This window comes from Gopherus flavomarginatus, chromosome 6 (genome assembly GCF_025201925.1).
Source record: "Gopherus flavomarginatus isolate rGopFla2 chromosome 6, rGopFla2.mat.asm, whole genome shotgun sequence".
In the NCBI taxonomy this organism is placed as follows: Eukaryota; Metazoa; Chordata; order Testudines; family Testudinidae; genus Gopherus; species Gopherus flavomarginatus.
The window spans coordinates 43,240,715-43,255,636 of NC_066622.1; the positions used below are offsets into that span (position 1 = coordinate 43,240,715).

At 43.4% G+C, this 14,922-nt stretch overlaps 1 protein-coding gene across 1 annotated transcript in view; it reads right to left on the bottom strand.

The window, feature by feature from the left end:
- The window catches only part of LOC127053333 (zinc finger and SCAN domain-containing protein 12-like), a 377,840-nt gene extending 363,158 nt beyond the window's left edge, over positions 1-14,682 (bottom strand). The window contains exon 1 of the mRNA XM_050957889.1: positions 14,618-14,682. The gene's annotated coding sequence lies outside the window, so the exon portion shown is untranslated. The remainder of the gene's footprint in view (positions 1-14,617) is intronic.
- Between the last annotated feature and the right edge of the window lie 240 nt (positions 14,683-14,922).

Genomic DNA, 14,922 nt, shown 5'->3' on the forward strand with positions numbered 1-14,922 from the left:
ATAGGTATATATTTTTCTTGTAACCATTTCTGACCTCTATGCCTCATTACTTATACTCACTTAAAATCTGTCTTTTTGTCATTAATAAACTTGTTTTACTCTTTTATCTAATCCAGTGTGTTTAAATTGGAGTGTCTTGGTACGCTATGTAAGGTAATAAGCTGATATATTATTCCCTTAAAGGACTAACAGGCTTGATATATTTGTGCTGTCCAGAAAGAGTTGGCTAGTAGAGGACATACATTTCTGGAGGAAGATCTGGGACTGCGGTCACCCTGCACTATAACCAGAGCGGTAAGAACCAAGGTGTAGCTGGCTGACTGCAGCACATGCACAGACATAGCTGTGAGTGATTTATATGCTGGAGGTTGTTTGTAAACAGTTCAGGTTGGAGGTTACAGTATCAAGGCATTGTAAAATGTATCCCAGGTTACATGGCAGGGGTGACACAGCTACTCATTAATCTGGATTGGGTCCTGGTATGTCACAGCTATATCGCCTCAAAGAATCTCAAAATGGATCTTTGACTGTCTTTTGCTCTGCTATCTGGTAGCTAATCTCCCTCCCCCACAAGGGCTCATTCCATGAGAGCACAAGCAACGTCTCTGTCATTGTTTCAAGAAGTACCTCTATCTGATAGTTGCAAAGCAGCTATTTGGAGTTTAATTCACATGTTTGTAAGGCATTATGCTTTAGTCCAGAATGGTGGTGCTTCATTTGGCTCTACCATCTGCATCCTCACACCATCCTTCTGCTTGAGTGCTGCTTGTCAGCCACTCAGTGGTATACATTTAGGGACCAGCACTCAAAGAAGACAAGAAAGTTACTTACCTTACAGTACCTGGAAGTTCTTCAAGATGTATGGTCCCTTGCTGTGTCCCACTACCTGCCCTCCCTCTCCTTCTCTTCAGATCATCTTTTGATTTGTGGTTCACGAGAAACTGGGGAGGCAGTTGGTCCACTCCACCCTTTATCTCCTCAATTGGAGGCACAAGGAGAGTGAGAATGCATGTGCAGACCAGGGAACGCTGCTTTCAAAAATTCTCTGGCTCTGGACACATGAAGTGCACGTGTACCCACAGTGGAATACACATAATGGCCACATGTTGTCTCAAAAAACCTCCAGTTCCGTAACGTAAGTAACTTTCTCTCATTGGCAGAAAATGTTCAGTTCTGCTTTTGATTCCTTTTGTTAAAAATATCTCTGGGAAATTGATAATTTTTATTTTTTGAGGTTTACTTTTCCAAATTTTCCAGGGGGGGAAGCCCACTTTCACACTAGCTCTAAATTCTACCTTTTCCAACTTCCTTGTGTGATTTTTAGTTCCACGGCATTAGGGTAACCTTTGAGTTAATAGAACTGAGCTGGTATTTTTCCTTTGCTTTTTGTTCTGATCCCCCCTGCTTCTGATAGGGAGCTCATTTAATGCCCCCAAAAGTACTGATTCTCTTTCCAGCTTAAATTAACAGCTGTTTTAATTAAATGACTGAGCTGTAATTAAAGCTGCCACATGTTATCCCCATGTCATTTCAGTTGTTGCTGACATGAAACAGGCATGAATTTTATTACTGTGAATTTACAAACTGGAGAAATCTTCTACCTCAGAGCATATTTCTACTCACTCACTCACTCATGCCCATCACCCCGATCGGGGTATGGGCCACCAACAACAGATCTCCAGAGTCCTCTATCCTGGGCCATTCATTCTAACTGGTTCCAGGTATAGCCCATTTTTTTGCTATCAGCCTGAAGGTCACGTCGCCAGGTGTTTCTTGGATGGCCTCTTTTCCACTTGCCTTGGGGGTTCCACCGCAGTGCCTGTCTGGTAATGTTAGTTGGCTGCTTGCGTAGTGTATGTCCTATCCAACCCCACCTTCTCCTTCTGATTTCTTCCTCTGCTGGGAGTTGACAGGTCCTCTCCAAGAGGTGGATGTTACTGATGGTGTCTGGCCAGCGGATCTGGAGAATCCTTCTGAGGCAGCTATTTATGAAGGTCTGGATCTTCCTGATGGTTGTTTTGGTTGTCCTCCAGGTTTCAGCTCCATACAGTAGGACTGATTTCACATTGGAGTTGAACAGTCGAATTTTTATTGCCAGATAAAATTATTTAACACTCAGTGATGATTTTGACTGATGTGTAGAGATTTTTTCTTTATTGTCTTTGGCAATAAAAATATCTCTACACATCAGTCAAAATCATCACTGAGTGTGAAACAGCCTTTTCAAGTATGGCTTATTAACTATTTCTTTAAATGTACTTGTAGACTTAATTAAATCAGAAATGGGCTTTGGGCTTTATTCACATCATGCAATACATCAGAGTTTTCAGTAAAGATATACCAGGCATTGTTTGCAACATATTTTTGCTTCTATTGAACTTTTCATGCAAGAGTTTTAAGGTTCTTTCTGTATTTAAGGGAGTTCTTTCCCCAGGTACTGAATTGCAGCTACCTCTGTAATAGAATACAGCAACCATTTACAAAATGGTGTGTAATGACATACCTAAGAGTATTGTCTTCCAGAGAAATTACATCTAGGCAGTGTTACCGCTTCAAACACTTTCAGGTTTCTGATCCTGTAGATGCTAAATCTAGATGTATTAACATGACTGCAAGGTAGCAAAATGCACTAAAGTTCATTCTGCATTTAGACAATTGAAATACTAACTCATCACTGTTGTCTTAGGAGGCTGTTGTGCACCTTCTCCTTTACATAAGGCTATTCATGGCTTTCTAGGCAAAGATAATCAGTTGCCTTAAATATTTCTAAAATTGTGTATGCAGGTAAGGGGTAAAAGGCCTGAATGAGATGCACAGATGTACCTGAAAGTAAATCTGTGTGTTAGATACAGACTTTCTCACCACCATTTTCATGCACCTGCTTGCAGATTAGTTGGTTACACTGTCTCAGCTGAGCTTGTGTCTTGGTTCATTAAATTCGGTCATTTGCCTGTGCAGTCCACTGGCATTCCATTATCCTCTTGGAGGCAAGTGAACCTCTTCATTCCCAGGATAGGATTGGTCCCTTTAAGCAGACTGTTGACATGGCTGGAAGGAACTGCAGTCTTAATTTAGTACTAAACCAGTTTGGCACTTCCATCCCATTTTTAAAATGAATCCAGCTTTCAGATAGAGATGGGCCTGATCCTAAATCCAGACATCAACATGGTCTCATCCTCCAAATTTTCGAAGAATCCAGCTTAAACTTTGCAGCTTGCTGTACTCTCCAGAACAGGTTAAAGCCACACATCCTCAGATCTAAGCATTTCACCCACCCCACACTTCGCCACAGCTTGTATCCAGCTCCCAACTTTGCAGATCAGAGGCCCATCACTCTTTTTAGCATTAACACACATGAATGCCAAAGCTTTGTGTAGGAAGACTGTACACTCCCATCTTCACAGATTAATGATATGACTACTACATTTGACTTGTAGACTCTCAGCCTCGAGCATTCAGAAATCATGGGTCAGTCCCACAAAATCATGAGAATAGGTTAAAAATGAGATTAACAGTAATAAATTTAGGGTTATTTTTACTAGGCCTTGGAACCTCTAAGGGTGCACTTGGATTGTGTTTTCAAGCTTTCCTCTGCAATCATGAGGGCTAGAAACATCCTTTAAAAATCAGAATACACATACATGGTTCTAGGCTCCAGGGTTTGAAGAACAACGTCATATATCAGGACATGTGCAATAAAATGATGAGAGTTGGCAACACTGCATTCCCACGTAAGAGGGCTGATGATTGGGCACTATATTCCTTGCTGTCACAGGTCCATTTGCGACTTTATATGCAGAGTAAGAGTGGATGCTACAGCAATTTCGTGTAATCATTTTTAGGATACTTTTGTGATGGGCTCTTGCAGCTAGAGAATTGCACACAGGCTGAATGTTTAATCCCTGAAGACTGTTTGTTTGTTTCTTATGGAAGGTCAAAGACAGCTGTAGTGATAGCTGCCTGCAAAGTCCCCAACAATGGCCCTGGTTCTGTTCCTCCTTATATTGGTAAAGTTCACCCACTTTCTTGGAGTTACTCCTGTATATTGGAGTAAATGAGATCAGAATCGAGTGTAGTATCTCTGTTGTGATTTGGAAGAATCTTTCATGTTCAGTAAGCTGCTGTTCTCAAACTTCATCCTGAATAGCTCTCAGAAGGACAGCACTATCTCATAAAATTAAAACCTGTACAGTCAATTAGTGGGGTTTTGGGTTAGTAATTGATAGTTTTGATTGACATTTTGTCTGATTTCCTCAGAGAAAAAAACCAATCTAACATTGTTTTAATAGCTTTGTTCTAGGAAAGCCCTGAAAGAAATATTAAAACACGTTTTAATGTATGCTGCACTAACAAATGAGGGCCAAGTAGGTCAGAATTTTCAAAAGAGCTCAGATTAGACTTTCAGAAGAGCCCAGTACATGGAATATTAAACTCTGTTGAAAATCTGCCTCGAATTGTGGGTGCTGAGCACTTCAGAATCTGAGATCTTATTTATTTAGATTTAAAATATAAGAATTCTGTCCAAGTTTCTAGGTGCCTTAAAATTAACACAATAAAATCCCAGATATTTTAAATTAGTATTTCACAGGACTCAGACTGCTAGCTAGACACCTAGAGAAATGTCTCTCCATCCTCTTATTACAGGAAGCACACCCTTACCCTCTCTATACACCCTATGAAAGGGGTGTCTTTTGTAGCATACCCAGAATGTCACCAGATTCAGACTTTTTCAGATGAAGGCATGGAGCAAGTTCTAGAGTTGCGAGACCTCACAGAGAGAATCCTGCCAGCCAATTCCCCCTTTCTTATAATGAGAATACATCTTTTGAATGTCTAGCCATGCTGCTCATCTTTATTATTATTAATGCTTTTTGCATATGTAAATAGAAGATAGGTATTGTGTTTGACTGGCATGTTATATACTTTGTGCATTCACTGATGACATCTAGTTTCTAGTGACAAATCATAGCTGCATGCACATATCAAGAACAATATACAGTATGGCCCATCGTTTGGAAACTGCAAACTAGTAGCATCTGTGCAGGATCCAGTCTACAGATGCAAAAAATGTGCTGTTCAATATTAAGCTCTATTTTACTTATCAAATCAAAGGCAGATTGAAGGCATGTGTCAGCAAATTTATCTGGTTTGTTTCGGGTCTAACCAATATTTTTGTGAAGTGCCAAGTGATTCCAGAAGCTTTAAAAATAGCAGTAGACTAAAATAAGCTAAACTGTTAATCAAAGGAAGTCTTAGATATTCAACCATATTTTCTAATTGACAAGAGGGCTAAAATTCAGACAGTGTCATGCAAAAAGTTGAAAGGCACTACATTTGGAGCAAGTTTTTATTTAATGAAAAGTATTCTTAACTGTTAAATGTGTGATTCTTGTGATAAGATGCTCTTAGAGGTTGACAGTATTACATTAGCCATTGTTTCTAATAACCTACATTGCTTTCTTTGCTCATTGAACCATTGGCCAGCATACGTCTGTTCTCTCATCTTTCAGTTTTTGAAGAGGAAATCTAAGTGAACTATTGCTGGAAAGAAGTGAGTACCTCTTTAAGAGAAGGGCAGGATGTGAACCTTGTCCCACAAGAGTGGGAAATACACAACAGTGTATTACCAAAACAGTTCCATTTATTTCTTCTTCTACTAGTACAGTTATCTGAATAAAGTAAAAAAGACCAAGTTCTAGATATTTCAATGCAGTCAAAAAAACAAAATTCTGGAGATGTGCTCTGCACCAAATGTTCTCATTTTGTGTATGTTGGTATTAACTGAGACTGTGCTTTATTCTCCCCATCCCCCTTCCGCCAGAACACACACACACCTCAAATCTGTGAATCTATGCTGAGTTCTGGCACTCTACTGACTTCATGCCAGTCCTTCTGTACTACAACATTTTAGATATCTAGTGGAATACAGAGATTGGGTATGTTTAGGATTTTTAACTCCCAATCACATTCTTTCTGAGAATCGGGTCTGTGACATTGCATTCTATATGATTTTATGAAAGTATGCTGATGAGTATGAATATAATGTAACTGGAATATGCTTCATGCAAAAGGTCTCTTGTAAGGTAGCATTACAAAGCTTATAATCTACTGAGTGTGGTCGTCCTATTTGTATAAATGTACCACTCTTGTATCTGAAACTAGAAATATGAAATATAACTCTGAGGGCCTATTGTATTATGCAAAGTGTGGGCCATTAATGATGGTTTGGAATCCTGATGGCTCCCATCAACCAGGACAATTGACTGCAGATGGCTCCGTTTTACTTGTAAGTCTTCCTGTATACATGTGTGCTGGCAAGTGGGTAATGAGGTCTGTCATAAACAGATAGCTAAGGGTTAATGTCTCTTTCACCTATAAAGGCTTAACAAACAGTGACCTGCAAACACCTGACCAGAGGACCAATCAGGAGACAAAATACTTTCAAATCTCGTGGAGGGAAGCCTTTGGTTGTGGGTTTTGGGTTTGGCTTTGTTCTCTCTGGGTCCTGGACGGGACTAGAAGTGCAACCAGGTTTCTGCCAATCTCCCTGCTACAGTCTCTTATCTATTCAGAATTGTAAGTAAGAAAAGGCGGTCATAGTCTTTTAATTTGTTTTTTTTTTCCATTTGCATATGTATACTTGCTGGAAGTAGCTTAAATTGTGTTTCTGCTGGAGAAAGTTTCTTTCTATTGTTTATAGTTAAAAGACCCTGTAACTTTTTACCATCTAAAGTGCAGAGATAAACCTTTTACTTTTTTCTTTCTTTTTTATTAAAAGTTTTGCTTTTAAGACCTGTTTAATTTTTTTCTCCTAGTTAAGGTTCCAGGGAATTGGTGGGGAGACGGGAAGGATAAATTTTCTCTTTGTGTTAGATTCTCGCAGCTTGAATCTGTACGGCCTCTGGGTGAGGGGGAAGGTAACACTCCTCTCGGTGTGGTGATTCAAGAAGTTGAATCAGGCGATCTCCTAGTGTTCCCAGGGCGGGAAGGAGCTGGGAGGAAGAAGGGAGGGGCAAGGGAACGATTTATTTCCCTTTGTGTGAGACTCAAGGAATTTGGGTCTTGGGACCCCCAGGGAAGGGTTTTGGGGGAGACCAGAGTCTATCAGGTGCTCTACTCTAAGTCCTGATTGGTGGCAGCCTATCAGATCTAAGCTGGTAATTAAGCTTAGGGGGAATTCATGCTAGTACCCATATTTTGGACGCTAAGGTCCAGAATTGGGAATTATACTTGACATGGTGTGCAGCGTGTGGGAAAGATAAGAATCCAAAAGCCAGTAAGATTATTAATTTGCTTCTCTGCTAGCTGGTTATAAGCAGAGGGAAAGGGTTTATTTTTTTAAACTGCAACCAGAGAATTTCTTTTTCCTTGCTTCGGTCTGGCTGTGCATAGATATGGCCTCAGGCAAGGGCCATTAAGTTTAACAGGGGTCTTTTGTTAGACAATAGAACTCCAGCTGTGAGTCAACTACACCAGCAGAACACATTTGTAAATGGAAGACAGTTTCTTTTGCTTTTTAACTCTTTCGGGAGAGGCTAGGAAGTTAAAAGGACTCTGTTGCTAAGCAACCCCAGGAAGCCAACAGAGAACCTGAATTTCAGGCAGTAAACACCAGAAGGCACCTCAGCACAAGAAAGCCGGAACCATGAGTTCCAAGGAAAGCCTGAGACAGGAACGAGCATGGCAACAAGCCATGGACAAAGAAAATGAACATAGGAGATGGATGGAACTAATTAATGCAGAACTAGCCAAGGAAGAGGCAGCCCACAAAAGAAAACAACAACAAGAAGAGGTGGCCCACAGAAGGAAACAAGAAGAAGAAGAGGCAGCCCACAAAAGAGAACAACAAGAAGAAGAGGTGGCCCACAGAAGGAAACAAGAAGAAGAAGATGCAGCCTACAGAAGACAGATAGAACTCCAGAGGGAGATCCACCGACAGGCCCTGGAATTAGAACAGGCTAGACAACAGAACACAGCCAACCCTAACAACCCTTCACCAATAATGCTTCCACAGCACAAGAAATTTCCCACCTACAAGGCAGGTGATGACACTGAGGCCTTCTTAGAAAATTTTGAAAGAGCCTGCCTTGGGTACAGCATCTCTGAAGACCAGTACATGGTAGAATTGAGGCCACTGCTCAGTGGACCCTTAGCAGAGGTGGCGGCTGAAATGCCTAAGGAGAAAATGAATGATTATAAACTTTTTCAAACCAAGGCCAGATACAGAATGGGGATAACACCTGAACATGCCTGTCGGCGGTTCAGAAACCAAAAATGGAAACCAGATGTGTCATTCCCCCGACACGCCTACCACATTGCAAAGAATTATGAAGCCTGGATATCAGGAACAAAGGTTAACAATCTGGATGAGCTGCACCTCCTGATACAAATGGAGCAGTTCTTAGATGGTATTCCTGAAGAAATAGAGAGGTACATCCTAGATAGGAAACCCAAAACGGTAATCGAGGCGGGGGAGATTGGAGCCAAATGGATGGAAGTGGCAGAAAAGAAAAAAGCTATTGTCAAGGGGAGCGAATACCCGAGGGGGCACACCGACAATAAACCCTACAACCGAGGGCAGCCAAAGACCCCACTTACAACCCAAGGAAAGCCACAGACGCCCTATTCTTCCACCTCTCCAGTCTCCAGTAACCCACCTTGACCCAGTGACCAGTCAGCTGGAAGATGCTTCAAGTGTAATGAACTGGGACATATAAAGGCCAACTGCCCAAAGAACCCCAACCGAGTGCAGTTCATTACACCACCATCACACCAAAGATCCCCAGGCCCAGATGCCTCTCAAATACCCTTGGAGCGAAGGGAAATTTTGAGAGTGGGCGGAAAGAAGGTTACTACATGGAGAGACACGGGGGCACAAGTGTCAGCTATCCACCAATCCTTCGTCGACCCCAAATTCATCAACCCAAAGGCCCAAGTGACAATTTACCCCTTCATGTCACAAGCTGTAGACTTGCCTACAGCTGAACTGCCTGTCCAGTACAAAGGCTGGTCAGGAATGTGGACTTTTGCAGTCTATGACAATTATTCCATCCCTATGCTACTGGGGGAAGATTTGGCCAACCAGGTGAAGCGGACCAAGAGAGTGGGAATGGTTACACGTAGCCAAACCAGGCATGCTTCCAGACCCATTCCTGTTCCTGAGCCATCCACAGAGGCCCCATCTGTGTTACAAGAAACCCAGACAGAGGTAGTGGACCCAGATCCCATGCCAACAATGGAAACAGCCACAGTGCTTCCAGTCCCAGACCAGGAACTGGAAAAGCAGCCAGCACCAGAACAGGTGCCAGCACTGACGACAGTGCTTGCAAATCCACCTTCAACCCTAATGCCAGAGGGCGCCAGCGAGCCTGAACTGGCAGAAGCAGCAGACAACCACACCCAAGAGGCTCAGCCAGAGCCTGAAATACCCCCTGGTGCACCAGCAGAGAGTGGTTCACCAGCAGCGGAAACAACCCCATCACCTACATCACTTCCAGAGGGACCAAGCCCAAGTCCACAGTCTAAGGGAGAACTGGTGTCTCCAGCTTCAAGGGAACAGTTCCAGACTGAGCAGGAAGCAGATGACAGCCTTCAGAAAGCTTGGGCGGCGGCACAGAGCACCCCACCGCCTCTCAGCTCTTCTAATCGATCCCGGTTTGTTGCAGAACAAGGACTTTTATACAAGGAGACTCTTTCTGGTGGACACCAGGAAGACTGGAATCCACAAAAACAGTTGGTGGTTCCAACTAAGTACCAGGAAAAGCTCTTAAGCTTAGCCCATGATCATCCCAGTGGCCATGCTCGGGTGAACAGAACCAAGGACCGGTTGGGGAAGTCCTTCCACTGGGAGGGGATGGGCAAGGACGTTGCCAAGTATGTCCGGTCTTGTGAGGTGTGCCAAAGAGTGGGAAAACCCCAAGACCAGGTCAAGGCCTCTCTCCAGCCACTCCCCATAATTGAGGTCCCATTTCAGCAAGTAGCTGTGGATATTCTGGGTCCTCTCCCAAAAAAGACACCCAGAGGAAAGCAGTACGTACTGACTTTCATGGACTTTGCTACCCGATGGCCGGAAGCAGTAGCACTAGGCGACAGCAGGGCTAAAGCTGTATGCCTGGCCCTAACAGACATTTTTGCCAGGGTAGGTTGGCCCTCCGACATCCTTACAGATTCAGGATCTAATTTCCTGGCAGAGACCATGAAAGAACTGTGGGAAACTCATAGGGTGAACCACTTGGTTGCCACCCCGTACCACCATCAAATGGCCTGGTGGAAAGGTTTAATTGAACTTTGGGGGCCATGATACGTAAATTCGTCAATGAACACTCCAATGACTGGGACCTAGTGTTGCAGCAGTTGGTTTTTGCCTACAGGGTTGTACCACATCCCAGTTTAGGGTTTTCACCGTTTGAACTTGTGTATGCCCACGAGGTTAAGGGGCCATTACAGTTGGTAAAGCAGCAATGGGAGGCGTTTACGCCTTCTCCAGGGACTAACATTCTGGACTTTGTAAGCAACCTACAAAACACCCTCTGACACTCTTTAGTCCTTGCTAAAGAAAACCTAAAGGAGCAAAATGCCTGGTATGACAGACATACCAGAGAGCGTTCCTTCAAGGTAGGAGACCAGGTTATGGTCTTGAAGGCGCAACAGGCCCATAAGATGGAAGCATCATGGGAAGGGCCATTCACGGTCCAAGAGCGCCTGGGAGCTATTAACTACCTCATAGCCTTTCCCAATTCCTCCCTAAAGCCCAGAGTGTACCATGTTAATTCTCACAAGCCCTTTTATTCCAGAGACTTACATGTTTGTCAGTTTACAGTCCAGGGAGGAGATGACGCTGAGTGGCCTGACGGTGTCTACTACGAAGGGAAAAAAGACGGTGGCATGGAAGAGATGAACCTCTCCACAACCCTGGAATGTCTGCAACGGCAACAAATCAAGGAGCTGTGCACTAGCTTTGCCCCATTGTTCTCAGCCACCCCAGGATGGAATGAACGGGCATACCACTCCATTGACACAGGTAATGCTCACCCCATTAGAACCCCACCCTACCGGGTGTCTCCTCATGCCCAAGCTGCTATAGAACAGGAGATCCAAAACATGCTACAGATGGGTATAATCCGCTCATCTACCAGTGCATGGGCATCTCCAGTGGTTCTGGTACCCAAACCAGATGGGGAAATACACTTTTGCTTGGACTACCATAAGCTAAATGCGGTAACTCGTCCAGACAACTATCCAATGCCACGCACTGATGAGCTATTGGAAAAGTTGGGACGTGCCCAGTTCATCTCTACAATAAACTTAACCAAGGGGTACTGGCAAGTACCGCTAGATGAACCTGCCAAAGAGAGGTCAGCATTCATCACCCATGCAGGGGTGTATGAATTTAATGTGCTTCCTTTCGGGCTGCGAAATGCACCTGCCACCTTCCAGAGGCTGGTAGATGGTGTACTAGCAGGACTGGGCGAATATGCAGTTGCCTACCTCGATGATGTGGCCATTTTTTCTGACTCCTGGGCCGAACACCTAGAACACCTGGAAAAGGTCTTTGAGCGCATCAGGCAGGCCGGACTAACTGTTAAGGCCAAAAAGTGTCAAATAGGCCAAAACAGAGTGACTTACCTGGGACACCAGGTGGGTCGAGGAACCATAAACCCCCTACAGGCCAAGGTGGATGCTATCTTTGGGCCTGTCCCAAAGTCAAAAAAACAGGTCCAATCCTTCTTAGACTTGGCCGGGTATTACAGGCGATTTGTACCACATTACAGCCAAATCGCTGCCCCACTGACCGACTTAACCAAAAAGACCCAGCCACATGCAGTCAAGTGGTCTAATGAGTGTCAGAAGGCCTTTACCCAGATTAAGGCGACACTCATGTCTGACCCTGTGCTCAGGGCCCCGGACTTTGACAAGCCATTCCTAGTAACCACAGATGCATCTGAGCATAGTATAGGAGCAGTTCTCCTGCAGGAAGGACCGGATCACAACTTCCATCCTGTCGTGTTTCTCAGCAAGAAACTGTCTGAGAGGGAAAGTCACTGATCAGTCAGTGAAAAGGAATGCTACGCCATTGTGTATGCCCTGGAAAAGCTACGCCCATACGTTTGGGGACGGCAGTTCCAGCTACAAACTGACCATGCTGCGCTAAAGTGGCTTCATACTGCCAAGGGAAACAACGAAAAACTGCTTCGATGGAGTTTAGCTCTCCAAGATTTTGATTTTGAAATTCAACACATTTCAGGAGCTTCTAACAAAGTAGCTGATGCACTCTCTTGTGAAAGTTTCCCAGAATCCACTGGTTGAAATTTGTCCTTAAAATGTAGAAAGTCTTGTAGTTTACATACTTAGTAGTATATGTAAAGGTACATGTGTTGTATTAACCTGTTTATTCTAAAGTTATAGGAAGAAATCACCGCCAGTGAGGTTCCCCACTGTCTGCGATTTGGGGGGGGCGTGTCATAAACATATAGCTAAGGGTTAATGTCTCTTTCACCTATAAAGGGTTAGCAAACAGTAACCTGCAAACACCTGACCAGAGGACCAATCAGGAGACAAAATACTTTCAAATCTCGTGGAGGGAAGCCTTTGGTTGTGGGTTTTGGGTTTGGCTTTGTTCTCTCTGGGTCCTGGACAGGACTAGAGGTGCAACCAGGTTTCTGCCAATCTCCCTGCTACAGTCTCTTATCTATTCAGAATTGTAAGTAAGAAAAGGCGGTCATAGTCTTTTAACTTGTTTTTTTTTATCATTTGCATATGTGTACTTGCTGGAAGTAGCTTAAATTGTGTTTCTGCTGGAGAAAGTTTCTTTCTATTGTTTATAGTTAAAAGACCCTGTAACTTTTTACTATCTAAAGTGCAGAGATAAACCTTTTACTTTTTTCTTTCTTTTTTATTAAAAGTTTTGCTTTTAAGACCTGTTTAATTTTTTTCTCCTAGTTAAGGTTCAAGGGAATTGGTGGGGAGAAGGGAAGGATAAATTTTCTCTTTGTGTTAGATTCTTGCAGCTTGAATCTGTACGGCCTCTGGGTGAGGGGGAAGGTAACACTCCTCTCAGTGTGGTGATTCAAGAAGTTGAATCAGGCGATCTCCTAGTGTTCCCAGGGCGGGAAGGAGCTGGGAGGAAGAAGGGAGGGGGAAGGGAATGGTTTATTTCCCTTTGTGTGAGACTCAAGGAATTTGGGTTTTGGGACCCCCAGGGAAGGGTTTTGGGGGAGACCAGAGTCTATCAGGTGCTCTATTCTAAGTCCTGATTGGTGGCAGCCTATCAGATCTAAGCTGGTAATTAAGCTTAGGGGGAATTCATGCTAGTACCCATATTTTGAACGCTAAGGTCCAGAATTGGGAATTATACTTGACAAGGTCTTACAGTGACATGTGATCATGTCACCTGAACTGGAATCCATCTTTAATTTGGTGATTTTCCATTGAGAAGGAAGGGGTGGGAACCCAGAGAGGGACAAAGGATTCCCGCCTTATGCAAAAGATATATAAGTGGGTGGAACAGAATAAAGTGAGAGAGCCATCATAAGAAATCCCCTAGCTACCACCTGAGCTGGAACAAGGGCTGTACCAGGGGAAAGGACTGTGCCCAGACTAGGAAGGCATCAAGTCTGTGAAAGAAACTTATTGAAACATCTCTGAGGGTGAGATTTTATCTGTATTCAGTTTTATTACTGTATTAGGCTTAGATTTGCGTGCTTTATTTTATTTTACTTGGCAGTTCATTTTGTTCTGTCTGTCACTACTTGGAACCACTTAAATCCTACTTTCTGTATTTAATAAAACCACTTTTTACTTATTAATTAACTCAGAGTATGTATTAATATCTGGGGGTGGGAAACAGCTGTGCATCTCTCTCTCTCTCTCTCTCTCTCTCTCTATACAGGGTAAAACGAATTTATTGGGGGTTTGGACCCCAATGGGTGTTGGATATCTGAGTGTTAAAGACAGGAACACTTCTGTAAGCTGCTTTCAGCTGAATCTGCTGCTCTGGGGCACGTGCTTCAGACTCTGGGTCTGTGCTGGAGCAGATTGGCATGTCTGGCTCAACAAGACAAGGTGCTGGAGACCCAAGTTGGAAGGGAAAGCAGGGGCAGAAGTAGTCTTGGCACATCAGTTGGCAGTTCCCAAGGGGTTTCTGTGATCCAACCCGTCACAGGGTCCCTTTAAGGTGTCTGAAGTTAGGCATCCACAAAAAGCAAAGGCACCCAAAAACACTAGTCACTTCAAAAATAATTAGCAAAATTTACTCTAACACTTTCCTTATGGTAGGATATGGAATTGCTATGCATAAGATGGGTCTTGTCTTCTGAAGTGTGTAGCACTGGTCTCTGGAAAATCTTATACTGAATCAGAATTTTTTTTCCTTATAGTGAATGTTTTTGCTGGGAGTAGAATGAGAACCAAACAGTGAGGAACCATCAAAAAAATTCAGGTAAGCATATAAGTTTTGGGGAGCCCATAGAAATATCTGTGAAGAGAATTGCTGAGTAATAGAAAATGCCAACTTCCAGAAGATTGGGTGTAATACTTAACATTCTGCTTCTGTTCCATACCGCAGAAAAACGCATATGCATCATTTAAGGTATATCAGCAGCAAAGAATCCTGTGGCACCTTATAGACTAACAGACGTTTTGGAGCATGAGCTTTCGTGGGTGAATACCCACTTCGTCAGATGCATGCAGTGGAAATTTCCAGGGGCAGGTATATATGTATGCAGGCAAGCTAGAGATAATGAGGTAGTTCAATCAGGGAGGATGAGGCCCTGTTCTAGCAGTTGAGGTGTGAAAACCAAGGGAGGAGAAACTGGTTTTATAATTGGCAAGCCATTCACAGTCTTTGTTTAATCCTGAGCTGATGGTGTCAAATTTGCAGATGAACTGAAGCTCAGCAGTTTCTCTTTGAAGTCTGGCCCTGAA